Raw genomic sequence first — 23743 nt, forward strand, 5'->3', positions numbered from 1 at the left:
GCTGGTTTAAAAACTGAGCCTGGGCCCAATCCTTGGGATGCTGTGGTTCCTCGGATTAGCTGCATTGTGTAACTTAAGTTTCTGTCAGTATCAGTTGAAACTGCTCTTCAACTCTTCCCATCCCTAAAATCATCCTTGATAAGGTTTCCAAATGTAATCTTGGATTGGAGCATCTTCAAATAATCTGAATTCTTTTGTCACATCTGACGAGGATTTTTCTTTTTCAGACATAAATAAACATGTATTTCTTGCAAATTTTACATGAAAAGGTAATTACAGTGCAGTTCTGAATAAAAAGCCTGACTTGCAATCACAGGGAGGCCTCACTTCCGTTACTGCTAATAGACAACTGTAAAAGATGGAGACTGTTTACAGCTCCAGATTTACCTTGCCTTTCTCTTGACAAGCCTGCACATTGACCCTGACATGCAGACTGACAGCTTTATGGCATCTTGGAGTGTTCCAACTGCACTAAGTATGTGGCACTACTTATTTTAGTACCCCCATTCCCACAGCAGCCACTGACTCACAAGAAAGAGCTAAGAGCAATATTTGGCATTTGTTTCCTGTGCAGTACAATTTGCCTGGTTCATTAACCTTCTTTATGTAGATGTAAATTCCGAGTCTGACATGGTTATTTTTGGGGCCTATGTCAAAACTAGATTTGTCTAAGTCTGAGCAGCATTTGCTTTTGAAAAGTACAAAAATTGCTGCAGCAATTTTGTCTCTTAAAGCACATCTTGTATCGTATGTTAAGCTATGTTTATGTTGTAAATTCAAATCTCTAACATCATTAAACTGACTTGTAGAGGAAAAGCAGGTGACAAAGGAGAGTGTATAAAGCACCAGCTGTATGACACTATCCTGTGTCTGTTTTAGCAGATATTTTCTTTCTGCTTGCACAACACAGCATTACCGCAGATTGACGGAAGCTGAACATAAGCTCTGTTGTCACTTGTAAACAGCTGGGGTTGGTTGTATGCATGCAGGTATATATAGCGAAACAGTGAGAGACACAAGTATATTCTCTTGTACTCATATGAGACAAAAATATATACAAAAAAGGCTCTAGTGTGTCTATATTTTTGTGCCTGTAATACACAAAATACAAGGAGAACACTTCTGCTACAGATTCCCTGCATGACCCTGGTATGAACAGCAGTGTTCTTCCTGCTGCAGTAAGAAAATTTGCACAGAGCCCCCTAACTATCCTGAAACTGCTGGATACTGTACATCTCACTGTTCTTCATTTAGGATATACTCAGGCCTCTCAATTCATATGACAAGGTTTTTTGGGGCCTCAAGCCTGGATGCTGAATGTGTGGCGCTACTCGTGGGTGTGCTGAAAGCCACAGTGTTTTCCACGGAAGTCAATACAGCTGGGGTAGGGGTCTGCCTATCGGACCACGTTCTGGCACCAAAGCTTGGTTTGTGTTGGATTTGTGACTTTTTGATAAGATACCGATCCTTGGCTGGAGTCTGTTTGCTGCTGATCTCCCGACACATAAGTATTATTATGTAGCTGAACCAGCTGCACAGCAGGAAGGGTAAGATGTGGACACTTCTGTGACTAAGTCAGGAATAGTAAGTTAACTGAGCAGCTATCAGCAACGAGCTTAGGCATTGAAACCAATCTGCCTGCAAGTAACACGTTAACAAGCAGATTGGTTTTCTAAATGCATCAATTTTATGGTCAGAAGGAACCAGTGGTCTGACCTCCTGTCTAAGGCTTAGAATATCATTCAGGAACTTCTAAGTGAAACCCACTAATATGTGGGTAAAATGGCAGCTTCCCTGTATTAGGTGTGTAAATCTGCGCATGTCTTTATTTGACCAGCTGTGAAAGTAATGGGCAATATTTTTACAGCTTCTGCTGCCCAAAAACAGGTGCTGCAGAAATTAGTTAATGCTCTTGAAATCTGAGAAAATAGCGAGAAGAAGAGGGGGGAATTTTTAAGCTGACATTAGACCAAAACCTGAGTTGCCACAGTTGATGGGGAGAGGCAGATGCCTCCTGAGAGCAATCTGAAAACTTAGGAAGGTGTGGGTGTCTTTCTACTGGCTATAGAGGTTAAGTGCTTAAAATGCAGTAAGACTAACTCATGCTACACTGTGAATACTGTATTGGTTGTTGAAGAAAGTGACTTTTCTCCATTTCCATGACTTAAATATTTACTGTTAAAAGAGAAAACCTGTATGTCTAGTACTGCTTGCATTTGTTAAGACTTCTTTTCACTGGGACAACGTAGACATTTCAGAGGGAAATTCTGGTAGTAGCACGTCGAGGCACCCTGTTTTCTAAAGACTAGCCTTGAAATATGCTTTTTAGACTGGAGCCAAATCTTGGACTTCATTTGGATTTGGACACCCTATTGCTTGGTTAGTGGATTGTCTTCAAAATCCATGTGCAGAGGCCTTGAAGAGTGTATGCTTATCATGAATATTTACATACATCAAATGTTTAGACAATAGACAAATGTTCAGAAAATACCTGATATGCAGCCACAGCAAGTGGAAGTACCTCCTAGATATACAGCAATTTGCACATACCAGTGCACACAGCTTTAAAATCAAGCTTCTTGCTGTTTAGTCCCCTTTCCCCTTCTCCACTGTCACCCGTATTCACCAGGTGGAAGGAAAGAGTATTGTGCTCTAGGCACTCACTTCTGCAAAGCTTCGGCTGCCTTTGAGACCTCAGCTGAGCACGAGCTAGTTTTATCTGTTCCCAATACCCAGTCTGCATTTTACTCCCATTTTGGCAAAAAGTGTGGGAGAGGGAGAAGGGCTCTAACAAACCAGGATACGCCCCTGGCCCCACAACAACAACTGAGGCTATGTTCAGCAGGTCTGTATTGCCATTCTTGTGATTTAATTTAATTAAAGGAAATGCAGACATAGAGGAGACAATTGTGCAATGGGACAACTGGAATAAGTCCTGTATCTTACCTTCTTTCTCTTCTCTCAGCCCCACTCAAGTCACTGTAAGTGTGAGGTGTTTAAAACCATCCTATACTGATGAATCCTATGCTGGGAGTCTTACCACATATATTACATTTGAGACAGAGTACCTTGGCCTATTTCGCAGTTCCTTTTTAGGGTCTTCTCCCACCAGTTCTGATACAAGCTCTGTCTTTCCACTCCAGTGGTTTCTTCCTTGGAAAAGCTGATGCTCAACACATGCAGCTTCCCCCGCTGCCTGACGCACACTCATCTGGCCCAGGGCTCGCCTCGTATGCACACTTTTCCTCTCCTCCCCCCACAAAAGAAATTGCATTAAGAATGAGCTCCTCAGTGACCTTGCTCTCAGGAGCGCTGCACAGTTCAGCAGACGTATCAGTCCTCTGGTATGGTAGACTGAGTCTCCAGCTGCTGCCAAGGTGCAATTGGATTTGTTTCATCTCATTTTGTATCATGACCTTAAAGTTGGGCCCTTGATCTAAGTTTAGGACTTGTTTTGGTTTCTCTAGCTGTTTGGTACTGGTATTTTCAAAGCAAATGCAGACCAAGCTAGGAGGAAAAATGTGCCCCATAGTTTAGGAAGAAAGTAGTTTTTTTCTGTATCTTCTCAATAGAAAATGTGAGTTACAAATATCAGAAAAACTGGCGACATATGAAGTAAGAACATGGGATCCTTTCTGCCAGTGTCACATACTGAGTCACATGCTCTCATGTCCCTTTATGCTGTTCTGTGGACCCCCAGTTTATACTACTGAGGATCTGGACTCAGATGAATGTTCTCCACGTTGAAGTAATATTTGTTTCCAATAAAACACGTATGCTGGACAGAGCTATCCTGGTGTACTAAAGAGGTTAAACTAATGGTGAAATCAGTTGAGAGATTGGGAATGTTTGTCCTGTATTCCATTTATGTAAATAAAACAAAGAATATATCTTAGAAATATAAGCATGCAGAAGAGCAGGCAGTAGTACAGGCTACAACTGAAAAAGAAACTGACCCAGGAAGGACAAACGGTTTTGCCTTTTTGACTTGTGGTTGTGCAATGGATGGCGCGACTTGTGTAAGCTGTCAGCTTTTGGGGCTCTAGCTATCCGCTGCGCTGTGCCAAGTGATGATGATGACGTATGCTATAGGAATGCAGTGTGGGGCTTCCATTATTTGATGTCTTTACCTTTTCTATGTTACAATTATGGAAAAACTATTTTAGCCCATTCTGGTTAATAAACAGTAACATTAACAAGCTTGTATACTTTTATGGCTACCGTTCATACTCCCACCAACCCATCACTCTTCATTCAGAGCAAATTACACTGCAGAAACTTCCTTCTCCTTTGATTTAGTAATATGTTAATTTGTGTGAGTTAATGGGAAACAGGCTTCCACTCTACCCTCTGACCCTTACAAAGGCAAAAGGAGGAAAAGTACCAAGTGAAATAGTTATTATTTAGGGGGCCTGAAGTAATATTTGCCTGATCGGTGTAAAGGTCTGTTTAGAGCTGTTGTAACTTCCAGCAGAGTGTCCAGCTGTTTTTTCACAAATGCAGCCATTCAGAAATTTTGTGAGATGACTATCCCAAAGTGGACTTTGAAACAAATAAGGTGGGACGCTCAGATCTGGGTACTAGATCCTTATTCTTCAGAAGTTTTATGCGTCCACAAATTCCATCATAAAGTGCAGCATTCTGCTCTTCTCACCACCCACAGGCCATTTATACAGGTACTTAAAAATCAATATAAGTATCTCACTTCAGGCATGCCAGTTTGAAGATTTCAGCTACTGAATTTCCTTCTAATCCCTAACTAAGTTACTTATAGGATCATGAAAAGCAATATTTTTTTAAAGCTGAAAGCACACAAATATTGAGATTTATCTGCCATATACTGCCACAAGCAAGAAAACTTTATGTGCCACTGGATGTCACTCTAACTAAGCTCAGACTAGTATTTCAGGAGTGCAAATCTTCATACTTCCATGACAAAATATAGTGAAAATCCTGTTAAACTCTGGACTCTTAGGAAAAGGAGAGCAAAATAAGTTGCAATATTGGTGTTCCATGAGGAAGCCATTGACCTCTGCAGAGTTACACCTGGTAAAAGACAACTAAGTTTCCTTTCCTTTCAGGAAACCAACGGGATGCCAAATCAGCACTGCAGCCATCATCTTGATTTTTTTCAGGATATTTTTCTAGACTTTTGCTTTGTCAAAATGCATGGGTTATTTTGGGCTAAGAAGCAAAGCAACTGGCACTCTGTCTATTTCTGTCACATGTCCATACATGTGTGCCTGTTTGGCTGAGAATTTCACCAGAGCCTGTAGAAGCTGAGTGTTCAAGTCCCACTGAAAGTCAGTAAGATCTAACCCTCTCCTCAACTTTCTGGTTTTGAAAGATCAACACAAAGTTGTAGATAAGTAATCTGCCAAAAGGTAACTTAGCATGGGGAACAAGAGCGCTGCAGTGATGGGCTTCAAATATAAAATGTTGCCACAAAGGAGGGGCTTATCTGGGAACAGAACAAGAAGCAATGGAGTTAAGTTGCTGCAAGAACTTGAGTCACAAATCAGAAAAGCTATAAATTGAGATTGATTGCTATTAATATAGATAGACACAAGCATCTTCTTTTTACAGGGGACAGAGAAGCACAAAAGTATACCAGCGGACAATCTCCATCACTGAAAGAGTGTAAGAATCAACTTAGATATCTGTTTGGAATGATCTAAGTACGGTTGATCCTTCCTTGGGGCACAGTGACATCTTGATCTCTGCTGACCTCATTTGTTAGATGCGACCAGCCTCCTCATTCTGGCCCACCTGCATAAAACGCTGGCCATGCTCACTTTCACCAAGACGCGACTAGTTCTCCCTGCCTCTCCTCACCCAGCAGAGGCAAGAGAGACATTTTCTACCACCCTCCTACTCGGTATAGGAAAAAGGAGTCCTGAAATGTTTGCAGAGGTTGCAGCCATTCCTTAATATTTAAATTGGCTTATTCACTAATTTCTCCTAAAGTATATCTGGTACTGAATACAGAGATAGTTTAAAAAATCCAGCAGGTACTAATGAAATATGAGCTATAGCAAGGTGGATAATTTGCATGTGTCATACCATAGAACAGAATGTCAAAGCACTGTACAAAACTTTACCTACATAATTGAATGAGCCACAGAACTTTCTCTCCTTTAACTTGAGCCCTACTGTAGATGGTTTTGGCACATGGCAAGCAATGTCCTGGTATAGCTTTATTTGGGTTGTTGTTCCTCATGAACCTTTTTTTTTCTTTTTGGTAGAAATCTCAGAGGGATCATCCTAGAAATTGTAGTCTGGTGAGTTTTTGTTTGTTTAAAGCAGTGATAAAAAATGAAGTCACGGCAAGATTTGGATTAGTAATCCTTAGGTAATGTAAGCTTGTTTGACGTGTACTGCCAAAGAGCAATTGGAAGGGGTTTGTGGGGGGGAGGGAGGGATGCCATTGATGACCTGCAGTTGACTTAGTGGCTATGACTGAAAAGCTCTGAATTCCATTACCCAGCTCATCTCTGAGAAATCAACTAATGTTTCCCTGATGATACATAAATAGCTCAGCCCTTTTAATAAGTGTCAGGAAGGGCACTCCATTTTCCCTTTTAATAAGTGTCAGGAAGGGCACTCCATTTTCCCCATACGACTCTATATTATTCATTTATATGAGCAGAAAAATAGAGTCCTCTTCAGGCATTTCTAGGTTGTTAAAACCTCATTAATACAAAATGCAAGACAAAGATCCCCTCTCTGCCTAGGCAAAACCCCCACCTCATCTTTCTCCCCTGCTGCATGGTAAAGCCTGTCACCGAAGACGAGCCTTGCATGCTATTCTGAAAGTATTCCAGCTGGGATTTAATACCATTTCTCATTACTGAGACCCTGTCAGTTCATGGCCATGAGATGCCCCTGAGAATAGGTATCTGAATCCATGTGGTAGTCTCTGCAAAAACACCATTTACACCCATTTAGGAGGACTGGACTTAGGTTCAGAGGTTTGAGTTTAGGTGTGAACGTGGCAAGAAAGGAATCGCACTGAGAACAGTCAAGATGTGCATGTAGCCGTCTTGTGAACCAGAGCAGTAATGTCCTTTGTGACTTGTAACTTTTATGTGACATTACCTTCAGCCCCAGGTGGGGAGAAATGCAATAACTTAACCTGGAAAGAATGAAAGGCTGTTGGCAAACTCCTCCTCTGACAGAAACAGGCTTCACCTCCCTTCTCTCTGAATACAGAAGCGTACAGCCTTCACTATTTCTACAACTGTTTGCTCAAGAGGGCTGCCAAGCCTTGCTGCATCTGACACCACAGCTTCCCATTTCTGTGGATACGCTGCCTATTAAGGCATGCCTTGATAAGCTTCCTTTCATCACTCCTAAGGAATATGTGATATAGAGACATGGATTTTGCTCTGTTCTCTGCAAAACAGCTTCCTGTCATAGTGTATATAGTCAGAAGGAAAGTTTGTGCAAGCTAGTCCCCTTTTCTCCTTTCTGTGTGATGGCCTGATACCTTGGGGACTTTCAGACACTGGGAATGTCGCACTGTTTGCTTGCCTTCTTATGGTGCCACAGTGCTTCTTTAGGACTGTGGCTGTCTGAGGAGAATTTGCTCTTTGTTCATCTAGAGCAAATAAGCCTGTGGAGTGAGTTGTGAGTGCACTGAAAAGTGCATCGAAAAGCAATATGGAACTGTCCTTTTGTTCAAGTGTCAATGGCACTTTTTTCAGGGTGCCATGGTACTCTTCTGAACGTTAAATTGCTAGAAAAAAAAGTCAGTGGTGATAAATACAAGTTCTGGTGAGGCAGTGGTGACACAGTGCATACCTTTTTGCAGTGGATCCTTGTCTGTCTCAGTATTTTATAATCTTAGAAAACCAAGACACCGCAGAGATGTCCTGTTTTATTCAGTAAATAAAGGTGGCCTCATTTAGTCATAAATCTATTAGAAATACCTTGCCTCACCCTGCTGGCAACAGGCATTAAAAAGATCCTATCCTTCTTTCACTGCATCTCACCATAGTCTGATTAAAACAGTAAAAGAATTTTTGCAACAGAAAAGAATTTGTAGCAGGTGGCTGTGGTCTGTTTCAAGGTACTTTGGATACTTTCTTGATTAGAAGCTTGATTATATTGGCTGATGGTTCAGTGCATTTAACTGCAAGTGTCACAAACCACAGGTGGCTCAAACTAATGGTCACGAATAATGCTGCTACGAAGTTGTCTGCCAGAAGCAGCAATGAAAGCTCTCGCTAGCAGTCCTTCTAGAGAACAGATCAATAGTTTGCATCATTGCATCATACTTGCCATGCAAAAACTTAAGGGGTAAGGGTTGTTCATTGTGGGACACAGCTCTGCATGAAGTCTTAATGACCTAGGAGAAACATGAGACTGCTTGTCTGAGCTTTGGTCTCCTCAGGTCCAGTCCATGCACATGACAGAGGGCCAATCTGCTGCATCTGTTAGAATGGAAAACTGCCCCCTCTCTGGTGCACATCCCTACCTTCATTCTATAGAACAGTAAATCAGGTCTACGCCAAGGTCCATCTGGCTTACTCCTTAAATCAGTATTTGTGAGTTTACAAAATTTCTTTCTTGTCTCTTTCTAGATCATCTTTACTCTAGAAGACCCTATTTAAAGGGCCTGATGCAACTGGGCAGTGGTTGCCACTGAAATTCTTTTAAGGGAAGTACCTCAGTTGTGAGTTTCAGGTGTTTAGGACACAAGCCAAGATTTTATCTAGCTTCTTGTATGGGTTTTGTAACCTTACCTGATTCTTGAGCCTCTGCAAGCTACTTCAACTCCATCTACATTATTTCCAGTATGTGTAAACCTGCCTGAAGTTAGGGGTCCAAATGCATCCAGGTAGGATCCCTTGTCCCTACTGGAGGGAGATACTTTGTCCTTTAAGCGATGGATTCACTTGCTGTGCTAGCGGTGTGCTCATATATGTATGCATTTGGATAACCCTCTAAATCCTGATCAGCGATTCTCCTAAAAGGAAATTTGAGTGATGAGCAGTCAAGAAAGGCTTTCCACAGAAAGTTTCTGGGATAAATTTATTCCTGTGACTTCATGAAAATCTACTTAAGAGATTTCATGAAAATATTCCTTCTTAATCTAGCAGTATTCTTAAAGCAGAATGGTGAGATCATGCTTCTGGGCTAAGTATCATTTTGTATCTGCAGTGAATTGTGAAATGTTTGCAAGTGAGAGCTCTCCTGAACACAGGTTAAACTACAAATGCTGGCCTCAGCCCACTGCAGTTAGTTAGCGATTTCTTGTGAGAATTTAAACTCAGTTTCATGTGGACTGACATGTTGCTTTTGCTTATTGTTACATTTTGTGTTATAATAAGGTCAGGAGTCCAATCACAGCCATAGACCAAGAGCCTTTCGTGGATAACACTATACAAACAGAACAAAACTTTTCCATGGAGAGCTAGGTTTGCACTGGGCTTGGGGACTTTCACTGCTTGGACCAGAGCTCTAGAAAAGGCTGGGGACTATAAACTGCAGCATCTTTAGTTCAAGAGGAGATCATATATTAATTATATATATAAGATATACATGTGTATGTATGGACATATGTTAAAAAAGTAGACAGACATATATGTGGCCATATATGTGCTAGATAGAAATGCAGTCATTTCCTACAACGAATTCATTTTCTTTCCCTTTAATGGTGCCAGGACAGAAACTTCTCTTCTCCTTTTTTTAATAAAATAAAGGCTTAATACCTGTTTCCTCAAGATTTGATACTGCCAATTCCCGTTTGGGGTTAACATCTGCTGTGCATCCAGTCACATCTCAGTGCATGCTGAAGTATCCCAGGGTCAGCGTGCTAGGAAGAGCCTGTGCACTCTTCCATGCAGATCTGGTCCTGAATGCCTGAAACCAGTACAGAGAGCAAGCATTTAGCATAATTTTTATTGCATGTTCCCAGTTATTTGTATTTTTGGATAAAAAGTTCACACAGCTCTTATCAGTGAGAGGTTGGCAAGCATAGATAGTACAGTGTGTGCTCCTCCAGAGTATAAATACTTTTTTTGGTAAAGCATTTCTACATTGTTAACACTTCAAATTAGAGCTGCTCCTCTTGATAAGGGTGCGGATTGTAGCCACCCTTCTTCCTTTTCCAAAATCTTTTGTGAGAACTTGGGGGGGAAAAAAATAGTTCATTTACCACTCATCGTGGTAAAATCTAGATTCTTATCTTATTTTTGCTTCAACTTGCCCAATAGAAATTTCTTTCGTGTGATAGATAAGGTGCCCTGAAGGTGCATCTGAAGCCCAGGATTTAGACCAATCTATAAAGTTCAAGCTGCTGAAGACAATAGTTCCCTGCGACTATTTGTACCACCTGAGAATCAAGCCTTTAAGCTCTCATGTTGGTCTGTTTTGGTATCTCCATATCTTTGCACACTAGGCAGCTGTTGAAAATGAACTGATACCAAAAGATGCTTAGCCAATGCCCTTCCCAAGATGATACGTGGCAGAACGTTTTGCTTACGTGAAAGGATGTTTACTCAATGAGAGCTCATTTGTCTTACAACCTCAAGTAATTAGGAGTTTGAGTTGGTACCAGCCAGCATATTGACCTACAGTGCCACCAGTTCTGTCTCTAACACCTTCTCCTTCATACTGATGTTTAATATACAGCTTCCTGCAGAAACCTTTGGTGTGTTACCCTGAGATAGCATCAGGACTGTTCTACTGTGTAAGCAATGACCTGCCTGGTCTTCACTGGCAATACTTGAGGGGTTTCTTTCCATCTTACAGTAAAACTTCTACTAGCTTCCCATAAAAAGACTGTTACAACCATCCAGTGTGACCTCTGCCTGCCACAAACCAGGTATTTCATACGGTGACTGTTGCAATGAGTCCAATAACTTGTAGTGTGCATTTATTTCAGAAAGATGGCCAGGCCGATTTAAAGGTCCCAAATGATAATGTATTTATTACTTCCCTTGCTAAGCTATTCCAATTAGCTTCGCTGATTAGTCTGTTGCAACTTTACAGTGTAAGGTAATATGATTGTGGCTATATTTCACAATCTAATTATATTATAGGAAAGAACATTCATAGCACTTCAAAGTCATTTTCCAATAATGTGATTTCTTTGCTATTTACAGTATTGATTTTGGTTTTTTTCTTCAAATCATTGAGATGTCAAATTGCAATTGACTTTATATTAAGTGACCTGGCAGGCCTTAGAGAAAGCTAACACTGATCATTTTCCAGCAACAAATACTTTCATTTCATCAATACATCCCAACTCCACTACAGGATCCACCAAGAGCCATTCTGTATGTATAAATGACTCTGTTACTACCACTGCAATATTCAGGCTACGTAATGTGCCAAATGTGTGTCAGTTGCATGGAAAAGAGTAGCAAAAATCCTGATTTAGTACTTGAAAAGAAGCCAATAATTTAATTGCTGCAGAAACCATAATTAGAAATCATTAACTGTTAATAATGTGTTTAGAAGACTCAAAGCATTACTGATGGTGAACTATCATCCATCCAATTCGTTTACATGCTAGACAAACTTTAAGGACTTATGCAGGAAGATTCAAGGTGACATCAGAAAAACTAAGAGAAATTAATTTTCTAATCCTGTATTTCCTCTCACTTCACCTCAGTGTTACCAGTGCGTTTGTAGTTGGAAAGATTCCTTTCCCAAAAAATCCAAGGATCCATTTCCAAAGACTGCAGTAACAAAGCAAGCCATTTTTACACAATGTTTGCTTTTTATCTTGCACTACTTTCTTCATAGTCTATAGCTTTATTGATTCATCTCTACCTGTAACCTATACATCAAATCTTGAAACCACAAAATATAAACAGCAGCAGTAGTCTTCAGGGGGCAGCTGCAAATATGGTCTCATACACACATTACTTAGGTATGCTACTAAATCTAGTGCTTTTTTGGCTGCAAATGAGCAACTAATGATAAGGCAAAAGAACTTTCCTGTCTGTGTAACTGAAGCTTTAGTTGCAATAGTTTTACAGGAATAGAAATGGAGTCAGGAAAAAAATAAAACCATGAAAGTCATTGGGATTGGCTCTGTACTTTTCCAGGTCTTCTCTTCGCCGAAGGACAGCCTACACAGGAGTTCTCCTCTGTGTCATCATGGCCATTCCCCTCACCTGAAGTACTTTTGTAATGCACCCATATCTGAATGCTGTAAATTCTTATCTGCAAAGTAAACTTGCTTGTTAGGCAACCTTTTCTAGCAGTAGGATGTATTACTAAATCTATCGTTAATAGTCAAGAAATATTTGAGCAGATGCTTTGGATTTTTTTTCCTACTCTTTACCTTCACTGCTTATTTCACTACACTTTTTCTCTCTATATAAAGAGAACTGAAATATCTCTGTCCAAGTATATGATGATATAGGAGGTGGAAGGGAGTGAGTATTGAAACCTGGCTGTCCTACTTGGAAAAGAAACGTTGTGAATTATGCTGCCTATCAAGTCAACGATAAAAAGTCTGAATGTGCCAAACTGTTAGTCTCTTAGAAGGTAGCTGTTAGTATGAGGAATCACAGAACTGCTAGAAACTGAGCTGAAACTGAGTTGTTCATTGATGACAAAGCCATTTTTTTTCTTCTTTTTTTTTTTTTTTTAATCTGGTTAACACGTTCAACAAGTTTAAATCTCCTCTCCCTGTATAGAAACATTCTGTCTTTCTGAATTTTAGGACAGCTTCAAAAGTGTCATCTAAAAATGCCAAGAAAAATAAGTATACTTTGCTTTTGGCACAATTATTGTCATGAAAACCAGAAAAGAGGAAAGTAGAAAACAAACCTTATAGCTGACATCATTATTGGAAAAGAACATGTGAATGATTTATTAACATCTATGGTGCCTCTTCCCAAGAGAACAGGTCAAAATCATAGAAAGCAAAGTAAAAACAGGTGACCTTTTTGCAAGAACAAAACTAAACCAGTTAGTCAAAGTCGTGATAATGCTGAAAAGATCTTCAATTGCAACTTGAAAGTCATCGCTAGAAATGATGAGTGGAGGACTGAGAAGGTGCAAATTGAAATATGTAAGACCCAGAATGAAGGAAACCAGCAATCAAACACCAAAAGCTTAAATACAGCAAATAACACAAGTTACTCACAACCTGTTGTATCTGACAAGAATGAGGCAAAGTAAGCCAATCTTTAAACTAAACCCATTGGTCTCTAACATGGAGATAATATTATATAATGTGTGTATGTATATACACACAGGTGTGTGTGTCTATATATGAACAACGTGATGGTTTTTGAGATTATTCTTGGTTTCTCAAACAGAGCAAAACCCTCACGCAGACATGTGGTCTATCAGAAATGTAAAAGCAAGCAGCCTTACTTTTGATCAAGAGAAGGATTCACTTGTACTTAAATGTTTTACCCAAGCTGGGTATCTGACCTAGAAACAGACTTTGACTGATCTTTTGTGGTATTAAATGTCCAATGGATGCTGAGAAAATTATATACTAAACATTCTCTAGCTATAGTTTAAAGAACACTTGAAGTAAAGTTTATTTCTGGAAATGTATAATCTTCTTGCATTAGTCTTCTGCCTTTGTGGAAAGGATTACTTGCACAGAGTAGCTGGGCCTGTGACAGGTTTGCAAGAAGAGTGGCAAGTACGGTATATGCTCCCAAATTGCCTCCCCAGTTGCTAAGTAACAGATATTCAGCTCTCAAGTGACTGGAAGCAGCTTGACTGTCTGGTTGAAGGAAATTGCTGACTTCTGTGCAGCATCCTTGAACATCCATTCTACAGGGCTTACTAGTGAAGAGAGCCATAACCTGCTGCTCTGAAATAAAATGTTTCATATACACATCAATATAACATGTTTAGTATGTGCTGTTTAAGATACTGAATAACATCACATATTATTCAGACTCAAACTAAGCAGCCACACCTGCCAGACATGGCATTTGGGAACAGGGGGAAGCACTTTTTCTGCATGGGATGTTAGTCTTCAGGCACATAAGCTGCTGGAGCATTCTCTATGGGCAAGTGTTAGACGCCAGGTGAAGCTGTCTGGAGTGCTAACTTCTGGAGGCTGAGAAGGTGAGCCCTTGACCTCTGGCCTTGAGACAGGCAAGGGGTGAGAGTTCTTCCTTGATAGGTCAGTCAAGCTGGTCAGATTTCTTTGAAAGAATTTGTATTGGTCATAGCTAAACAATGGACAGTCATTGATGCTCTTCAGTGTACATTCGTGATTAGCTTAGATTAACTCTGTTGTTTGGAACATCTTTGGCCATATGAAAAAAGATAGCCTTCTTTCACCCACCTTCGTCCATAGCACATGACAGTATGGCATCTTCCTGCAGTGTTGGAGCCAGTATCTCTCCACCTTCGCAGCCAAAGCTCTGCCATTGCTGGTCTTATCAAATGTCCATCGAAGGCCACCAGTACCGTTCGTTGACTTCAGTGGGCACCCGATTGGCTCTTCCTGTGGGTCTTCATTCACGGAGGTGAAGACAGTCTGTGAATTTTCCCAGAAACTTTTTTAACAAAGAAAGTTTCTTGTAGTTTTTGTGGTATATGAATGCAAAGCTGTAATTACTGAAGCTACTTAAGTAGGTAGCCACCTTACTAAAAAAAACAGTACAATTTACAAAAAGAAAAGCAGCTCACTATACCAGATGATAGACGCTCCTACTATCACACTGACTTAGCAGTAAAAGAGAATTTTAAAAAAAGAAATGGGGGGGGGAATTTTTGTGAAAAGAAGTAGTAAGACTCATAATCTTTTTATCTTAGACTGGTGTTTGAAATCTCATCCTGCAATACCACTGAGACGACTGAACCAGCCATAGCTGTTAGATGAGAAAGAGGAACGTAAGGGGCTATCAATTCTGTGTTGGTTGTAAAGAAACTGTAGGAGGTTTTTAAAACCCAGCCGTGAGTCCATGTCTAAGTACGTGTGCACCAAATGACCAATCAGCCAGCTACAGTGGCTCTTATTTAGAAGAAAGCAGAGATCTGAGCTTTGCAGACCTGCTGCCCTATTGCAAACCCATTAGAACAAATGCTCAGATTCTAAATATCACGTACAGTGGGAATTAACTGAAGAGAGCAGTACACTCGCATTTCTTTCAGAGTAGATTCAGCAATTGCTCACAGTTCAGTGAAATATTTCAGCCAGCACCTCACCAGATTGATGACTTATATGTGGTATAAAGGGCTTTGCTGTGCTAAACTAGAAGATTAATAAGAGCAAACACATCTATTGTCATAGTAAGCAAGCAGGTGTGAAGTACACATCCTTCTTGCCTCACCTGTAAGCCACCCGAGTGCGTACACTTAGACTCTCAAGACCTGAAATGAAGTGCATTGAAATCAGAGTAAGGGGAATGTTTTCCCTGGGCTTTATATCCAGCCTGTAGTTACTTGGGTATACAATACAGTCTGAATCAAACTGCCCCAAGGAAAGCCTGCTGCTAGCTACACAAAAGAGAGGAGATGCAAATATATTTTCAAAATGAATCCATACGAGAGAGCATTGTGAGGATGTACATGGCTCACTTGAGCAAAGCAACTGCTCTGATTTCCATGCTCCAAAAGAAACTTAAAGCATTCCTCAGCATTCAACCTGAACATGAAAATCATTTCCAATGAAGCTGTCATTCATTGTAACTTGCAACAGTTATAAAGGATCTATATTTACCTTCAACAAGAGGGATGCTCCCCACCACTATCCCTTTGCCCTTCAAAAAACAGTACCAACTAATGTTTAGTCGCATCTTTTATTTGATGGCTGAACAGGAGTAGCTGCCTCTGTAGCGCTACACAAAATCCTGATATGCTCACTCGGACATCAGGCATGGAAGTGTACAAAACCTGCAAGCTATAATTTGATGAATCTCTTGCTCTAAGCATGCTGCAACCCGTTCTGTAGCATACAATTGCCTTTACTTTTTTTCTCCAGACAATACTAAGAAATTGCTTCCAGATCTTGGATATGAAAAAGAAGGAAGGGACTCCAAATGCACTGAATAAACTAGTCTTTTGTTAGAATACTGGTGAACAAATTATTTGATAGAAACAAAAAGTTCTGGTCTAACATCGCACATTGTGTGAGATGAAACATTTTGTGACCATTTTCATACTGAGAAATAAGGACCGACATTATTTCAGAGACAAACTGTTTCCAGCTGAGCAAAACACTTGAGTATGTGCTTAGTTTTGAGCACATGAATAGGACCATAGCCTTCAATAACTGCTCTTTATTATTATGCAAAATCCTGAGCTCCCTTCTCAGAGATTTTGCTTCTTATTTCTTCTAATCAGGCAAAACTTCCAATAATTCCTTAACACACTTGAGTAGTTATGCAAGCTATTTATAGATGCTTTCAACAAAAATAATTTGGACAAATCTATCGTGCAGAGATTTCCAAGCAGTGGCAGGCTGCAAACTTCCTTCTGCATCCCTTGTGTGAATCCGCACTAAAAACTGCAGGGGCAAGTCAGGCAATTTATAATCTTTTAAGTATTTTGTGTGCAGCCGATGGTAGCATGCTGATGAATACAGCCAGGGTTTTTTTGTTCTCTACTCAACTGAATTGCAAATTGTATTTGCAAAATACAGCCTGGTTTGCAATGAAGAGGAAAGGTTCACCCACATATCGTATCTTCAGAAGATGATGGATGTAGTTAGCTAGAACAACCTCCTATATAAATAGACTTCTGGTTCTTTTATTTTGTCACAGAAACAATGAGATGTGGGAAGAGGAGAAAGAGCATGAGAAATACTGCATCAGCTGCTCCCAGCAGAGCCCAGAGCCAAGCCTGCAAAGTTGTAGCTTCCAAAGTTCCCCAGCCAGGGGTTTATCTAAAAACATTAGACAACTTATTTTCATCTTTGATTCCTAAGGAAATGTATCTCACAAGGTTACTAAACTTGTGTTCCCTTCATGCCCTCAGTAATCTCTGTACTTAGAGAAGTTCAAGCAGATTTGATTCCTATAAGGTTCCTGAAAATAAGTAGCCAGGTGGAGAAAAACAACCCTATTACTGATTCTGTATTTATGGCATTTAATCTATTTTCTCACAGAGAGAAAAGCTGCATTACCACCTTACATGACATAAGAAAACCCACATGCAAGAAAGGAATTAAAAAATTTCCAGTCATGGGAAACTCCTGAATCTTTTTATGGCATCAGGCAATCCAACCATGAAATATAAACTCTTTGGAAATAACATCACTAGAATTGTCATTATCTTTGCGATAGAGCCAATTTACCAGCTGTTTCAATCCATGTAATCTACATAATACTATTAGCAGTAGGAGAATGGGGATATCTGTCCCAATGAATAACCTTTCGTTCTTGTTCTTTACATAAATTAAAAAAAAAATTGGTCCTCAATGTCTGTAATTTGGTTCTAATACAGAAGAGGGGTGTGTGAGTGTGTGTGTATGTGTATATATGCATATATGTATATGAAGGTGGACAGGGCAACAACTGGTCTAGTTCTGTTCAAAATTAATTTACTCTTTTTTCAAATTCCCTCATCGTTAGTTCAGTCATATCAAGTAATGAAATGTGATTGTGGTTTTGGATTTGCAAGCATTTTGTTTATTCTCTGGTGGACTCCTTGGGCAGTATGTGACTGAGGCGTTAGTTTACTTGGTAGATTTATGGCCTCACAGATTCAATGTGAACAGCATGCTCAGAGACATTTATACAACCAAGTCAGTCAAAGTCCACACATGAGGAAGTGATAAGAGGTGAAGAATTTCTAATGTTAATATAAAGCACACATCAAACTTGAATTAAAAGCCATTTGAATGTTTGAGTTCCTTTCATACTTTGCTCTCAGTCAACACTAAAGGAAGGTTAACTGCAAAAAACTAGTAACAGTTTAGAAAAGGATAATGAAAGACAAAAAATTTTTGCAAGACATATCATTATGAAAAACTATAATGTTCTCATTAGGCTGATTTCACTAAAAGGTAGAGAAGGACCTAAGCTGCTAACCTTAAAGTCAAATTGAATCCCTCCATAATAAAGGTATCTCTGGACCCTGGCTCTCTTTCCAGCTCTCTGAGTTATGGTATCTGCACAGGTGGGCATCCATAAATGAATTGAAAATTTCTGACATATGATTCAGCTACTGGCTGTGCATTCAAACTAACCGTATCTATAACTGCAGGGCTGTCCATACTGGAGCAGAATAGTAATTTATCTAATTGGGTATCTTCTTTCTGCTCATGGGCAAAACAAGGTATAAGAAATCTCACTATAGACACCTACTGATGAAGATAGTTGAAAGCATTAATTATGAAATGAAAAGGATAATAACCAGTTTCCTCCCATCATTAGCCTTTGTTTATATGAATAGGGAGTAATTATGAAGAAGGGCGGGCGCAAGAACATGGGAGGGCTCTGTATTTACACTGTGAGTTCAGTGTGGCTACAGCTATTGCACTACAGACCAGTGTAACTAGTCATTGTCTGTACCTACAACGTCATAAAGTGGAATTCCTCCATTGTTAGAATCCCAAAGGAAACCCTTCCTCCTAATTCTCCACACTCACACAACGGCCACATTTAGCAGTCTGCTTTCAAGTAGAAAACAAAGTTTCAAGAATAAGGTCTTGCCCTAGTCCCTAGTTCTGACTGTCAATACTACATGCTTGCTAGTTTATTCCTGGGGTCCTCTCTGTTATGAACTAATAGTGTCACCTAAAAGGAGACACGGGCACAGGCCATAGGAGAGTTCTGCCCCGAAGCCACTCCAGACAGAGTTTGGACACAGCTCACCCTCTTTGCTGTGCTTTACCTCAAATGATTCAATACCCAAAAGTCTTCAGACTGCTGCATGGCACCCCAGTTGCACAATATACCCACAGCATGAGGCTACCAAACAGCATTTCACCAAGCCGCAGCCACTGTGACCCGAAAAAGAAAATCAAAAAAAGAATAGTAGTTGTTTCCGTGACTTTCCTGAGGTACATTCCAAGAGAATGTGACTTGATTAACCATGAGAAGAGAGGCTTGGTATGCGAGAAGGATGTTTTTATTTTCTCAAGGAAGAATGAGATGTAAACTGTTATTTACACAGCAGTAGAGCAAGTGAATGGGAGTGATGGGAATAGGGGCCAAATCTTCTCAGATCTTCTCTCTCCAATCCCATGACCAGTGCAGTGGATTTCTAGTAGTCGTACATCTAAAGAGCACAATAACTTGTGGTGGTGGATGCAGGCATAATCTTAGTGCGTACCTGGCCGAGTCTGTCATATCACTAGAACATGGGCTTTGCCGTGGTGGACAGGATCCCAGGCAGAGCTATGTGCATGTTCACTGCCTAATGCGTAAGTGAGGCTGATGTGTGCTGGCTGTGCCAGACTTCTGCCCAAAGCCGGCATGGGTGGCTGCGTTCTGGTGCAGCTGCGCTTCCTGCGTGTGTCTGACCCTGTGGCATGTGGGCAGTAAGCCCAGCACGTTGCACCTACTACTCCATCAGTGAGCGTGCTGGTGGGCTCGCTGCTGGTGCGTTGCACGCTTGCCTTGCGTGTGTGCAGTAGCTCCCTGTCCAGGGAGCCGGGCAGCCTGCTCAGAGCAACCGCGCTGCCGACACTTCTACAGAAAGGAAAAGAATTCTTTCTACAGAAAGAAAAGAATAATTGTTAGGGACAGAGCACCGTGTGCTTTTACACCTAACCCATTACTCAGAAAATCCCCACTTGTATGCTCACTTTGTGCAGGAGTGGACACTTTGTGAAGTGGGGAGTTAGTCTTGTTTAGCTTTGGATATAGAGGACAGACAGGTGAGAGATCAGAACTGCATTTTTTTTCATGCAGCTCCCACCCAGATGAACTGTTGTCTACACCAGCACTAGTAGTTTCTCACTCCCACTAAATTGGACATCCTACTGTAATAAACACAGTCTCTGAAATCAGGCTGTTTAGCTAGCAAATACTTGCTCCCGTTGCAAGGCTGAGCTTTGTGCTCTGCGGCGTTGCCTCCGACCTGAGCTTGCACGCTGTGCCCCAAGGGCAGGGGAGACTGAGCACTGGTTGTAGCAGACTCTGACCTGACAACAGCTGACCCTGCAGCGACAGCAGCAAGCTCGTGCTAATCACCAGCAGCAAGTGACAGCCCGTGGCACTGATCCTGCAGTCCTCACCACTTCACCAGGAAGGCAGAGTCAGTCCCTGTGTTTTACATTACTGTGCATCTTGAAAGCATTGAGAGGTGACGGACTCTGAGAGCAGCCTTTCTCTCATTTCCCCAGGCAGCCTCTTTCTTTTGTGTGCTTTCTACAAATTAGATCCATTTAAATAACAAATGCATTTGGTGCATTAAAAAAAAAAATCCTCTAAAAGCTATAAAACAATTCATATCACATGCATGCATGTGTAGAAGCACACACACACACACATGCACACTCACACAGACACACACTAGAGCCCATTTTACTTTCCAAATAATTCTTTTTAACAAAAAATCAAGCATACATTTTAGTCTCCACTGTAATTATAATCAGAGTCTTCTTCTGGGAAGATAAAAAGAGAAAAGTGGGAATCAGGAAAAGGGAAATGTTAGAAGCCTTTTCATTAGTCTTTTATATATTTAAAGAATTTACATTTTTAACCAGTGGCAAATTTATTTCGTACTACATAAGCTCTAAGGATCCTTTGGGATAAACAGCACGAAAGCTGTCATTTTGGAACAATCATCTATTTTCTGTTTATTGAAAGTTTGCTTTTTTTGCCACGGTGTTTTGCGCGTGGCTGGAAATATTTGTTCAAAGTCATAATTGTCAAACAGCTTGTTCTGTTAGGAATTGATTTGTTAAAAAGAGCTTCCTCTGTTATAAAAACAGAAGGAACAGCGCCAGTCAATTCATTTGGGCTGCAGGTTGCAACTTGGGAGATGCCTGCCTTCGCTAAAGCTAGGTATACGCTTCCGTAACTGTGTGTGTACGAGCCACATTTGAATACAGAAAGTAAAACCCGCCATGATTTTCAGGATCTGAGGGGAGCAGGCCTCCTGAGGAAGGTCTGTAGAGAGCTTTGGAGATCCCAGAGATGTCTCAAAGTGTCTAAGGTTTATGGCCATGGATGACAGTCATTTTCTGTGGGAAGTCTTGGTTCTCATGTGGGATTAGTGGAGAATCTCACTGCACTTCCCATCAAACAGTACTTACAGCACTGCTATCATAAAGCAAATCTTGGCTAGATCTTTTGGGGTCGGAATACACTTTAAATTATACAGTCTGACAGCAGTTTATAGAAGGACATCCTGGCAACCATTTCTCCCTAGCCATAGTCTTGGGTCAGGAGCATGGTAGCCACCCAGGTAGCCTCTGACCGAGTCGCACAAAGTAACGTGAAATGAACTTTACATTTGGCCCACAGTGCTGAAGCTCAAGCAAGAATCCTGAATCCTGTCACTGCTGCTCTTCTCGGACACCATGCCAAGCTCTCAGGCCCTGTCCGTGCACATATTCAAGTACCTGCTGGCAGTTACAAGGGCTTAAAAACCCCAGTTGATGAAAGAGATGCACACTGACAGATCCTAAACCCTCACCCCCCCCCCAAAAAAAAAAAACCCAAGCCTCTTGGCTTTTGAAACAAGGCTGCCTCTCACATGAACAGTCACTAAAGGATGCAGCAGTACGGATGGCCTAAAACTTTGCTCAAGCACAAAATAAGACACAGTACTAGGACCTATTGCACATCTTACTGATTACTTGCACTCTCTTCCTGCCTGCGTCCCTTTGATTTTGTTGGGCTGTATTTCCTTATTGTGTTGGCCTTGGGAGCTGAGAGTACCAAGATTTTTGTCAATGTTTTGCACTGAAGTATTCATAGCAGAAAAATGTTTATTGGCTCAACAGCTATGACTTTTCTATTCGGTCCACCAGAAAGAAAGAGGAATAAAGTCAACTCCTCATCTCAGTGATGGCTTTTCAATAGGGTACCAGTATCTTTGAGATGGCATTGCATGAGGGCTGGGGCAGCATGGGACATGAGTACACAACTTCTTAGCCCAAAAATAATATTCTACTTTCTTATAAGAGACAAATTATTTCTGTCCTTGCCTTCAGTCTAGATTTAAGGTAAATCCATTTGTATGTGAATATGCAGTTCATAGGCCTTATGCCCACTGTAACACTGTTGTCACTGTGTAGTAGTATTGATAAAACCATTATAATTGAAATCAGTTGTCCTTAGAGCAAACGCCTGAGTCTGAAATGCTTACTAATGTGTCGCTCTTCCTCTTTCAAATAATTGCATTGTTTACTGTCTGATTAGTTCAATTTTGTTTGTTTGTTTGTTTTTTGCATACTGTGAATCAGGATAATTCTTTAACAGCTTTCCCTTTAACTAGTAAATGCAGAACACAGCTATTATGCACGGTGGTTGATATACAGCCTTTCTAGAAGTCACCAGCAGAGATTGCCTGTAATTGTTCTTGTTCTGCAAATTCAGAAGTCACACTTGGCAACGGTCTTATTGGAAATAGGGACTTTTGTGGGGATTTATGAGGAGCCAAGAGCGTTGGGGCCAAGAGCCCCAACACTGTTTGTTTGAAACTCATGGTTATTTTCATGATCCCATTGCTAAGTGTTGCTCTCAAATCCCCTGAGAAAGCTGACAAAATAGTTAGACATTTTGGAAAGAAGAAATTCTTATACCAGTAAAAGCACTAATTAAATTCTGAGGTAAGAAAACAGGATTAAGACTGTGTCATTCGCTGTTACAAAGCATCCTTGGGACCCAAAATATCACCACAAAAATCAGTAGCAGGATGATCCCAGCAGGCTTAGTGCTGTTGCTAGGCAACCCTTCACATCAGCTTTAAGGCACTTGCACCGTGATATGATTGGGATAGAAATCAGTTACTGCTTTCTTCAGAAAAAATAATACTGAGAACATTCATTGGAGTTTTGTGATAGAGGGATAGGGGACTGATGCCATATATGCTGCAGCTTAATACAAGGCTTGAAAAGGAATACAACTAATTCTTTGTGAGTGCACAGCTAGTATCATTTGACAGAAGAGCTAATCAGTGTGTAGCCCTTGACTTGTCCTCATCCAAATGAGACTGAAACCAAGGCCACTTGGTTTCCTGCTCTCAAAAATAAATGTTTCAAAAATTATTTCCATGGAGGAAAATAATTAATCACAGTGCCCTTCTTGTCAACAGACCGGTGTACAAATAGAAACAGTAGAAGCTGTATACTTGTAGCTAAATGCATGCTTCTTGGAGGAGCGTATTCCAAACAGCCACTGCTAGGTGATGGTGGAACCGCCCGGTCTAGCTCTGGGCTGCAGCGACTCGTGCTAGTCGCATGACGCATACACCGCGGACAGTGTCACGGCTGCAGCCCACTGCCATACACGCGAGAGGAACCTAGTGCTGTCAGATCTAAGGGAACTAAGGAGCGATGAAGTTGAAGCTAAGTTAATTAATAGCCCCCTGTCTTCATCTTTTTAATTTCTCACATTTTATTTTGTCACATCTCATTTATGGTGCACTCTTAACTGAGTTTTGGAGCTGGGGCTGTATTTCATTGCACCCGTTAATCCTGTACAAATGTCATTCTCAGGTGGTTAAAAAATCTGTGCAAACTGTTGTCTTAAAACAGTAATAAAACAGGTTTTCTGCTGCAATATATAGAAAAGGTCATATGTCAACTTTTGGATATGCATGATTAAATTCTGGATCCATGGGCAAGCCGTAAGATCCAAGTCTGACAGACAGCTGATGGATCTGATCTAGCTCTGAGTCAATG

The 23743-nt window shown here is 40.7% G+C and overlaps 1 long non-coding RNA gene across 3 annotated transcripts in view; it reads right to left on the reverse strand.

Annotated features, from left to right (window-relative positions):
- Positions 1 to 23743, reverse strand: part of LOC112984575 (uncharacterized) — a 118048-nt gene that overhangs the window by 27241 nt on the left and 67064 nt on the right. For 2 of the 3 annotated variants that reach the window (XR_003259534.2, XR_010391205.1), the window contains exons 2-3: positions 14282 to 14476; positions 9717 to 9867 (exon numbers count right to left, since the gene is read on the reverse strand). This is a non-coding gene — a long non-coding RNA (uncharacterized LOC112984575). The remainder of the gene's footprint in view (positions 1 to 9716; positions 9868 to 14281; positions 14477 to 23743) is intronic. The other variant, XR_010391204.1, reaches the window with a different exon arrangement.

The sequence above is a fragment of the Dromaius novaehollandiae genome, chromosome 12 (genome assembly GCF_036370855.1).
Source record: "Dromaius novaehollandiae isolate bDroNov1 chromosome 12, bDroNov1.hap1, whole genome shotgun sequence".
NCBI classification, from domain to species: domain Eukaryota; kingdom Metazoa; phylum Chordata; class Aves; order Casuariiformes; family Dromaiidae; genus Dromaius; species Dromaius novaehollandiae.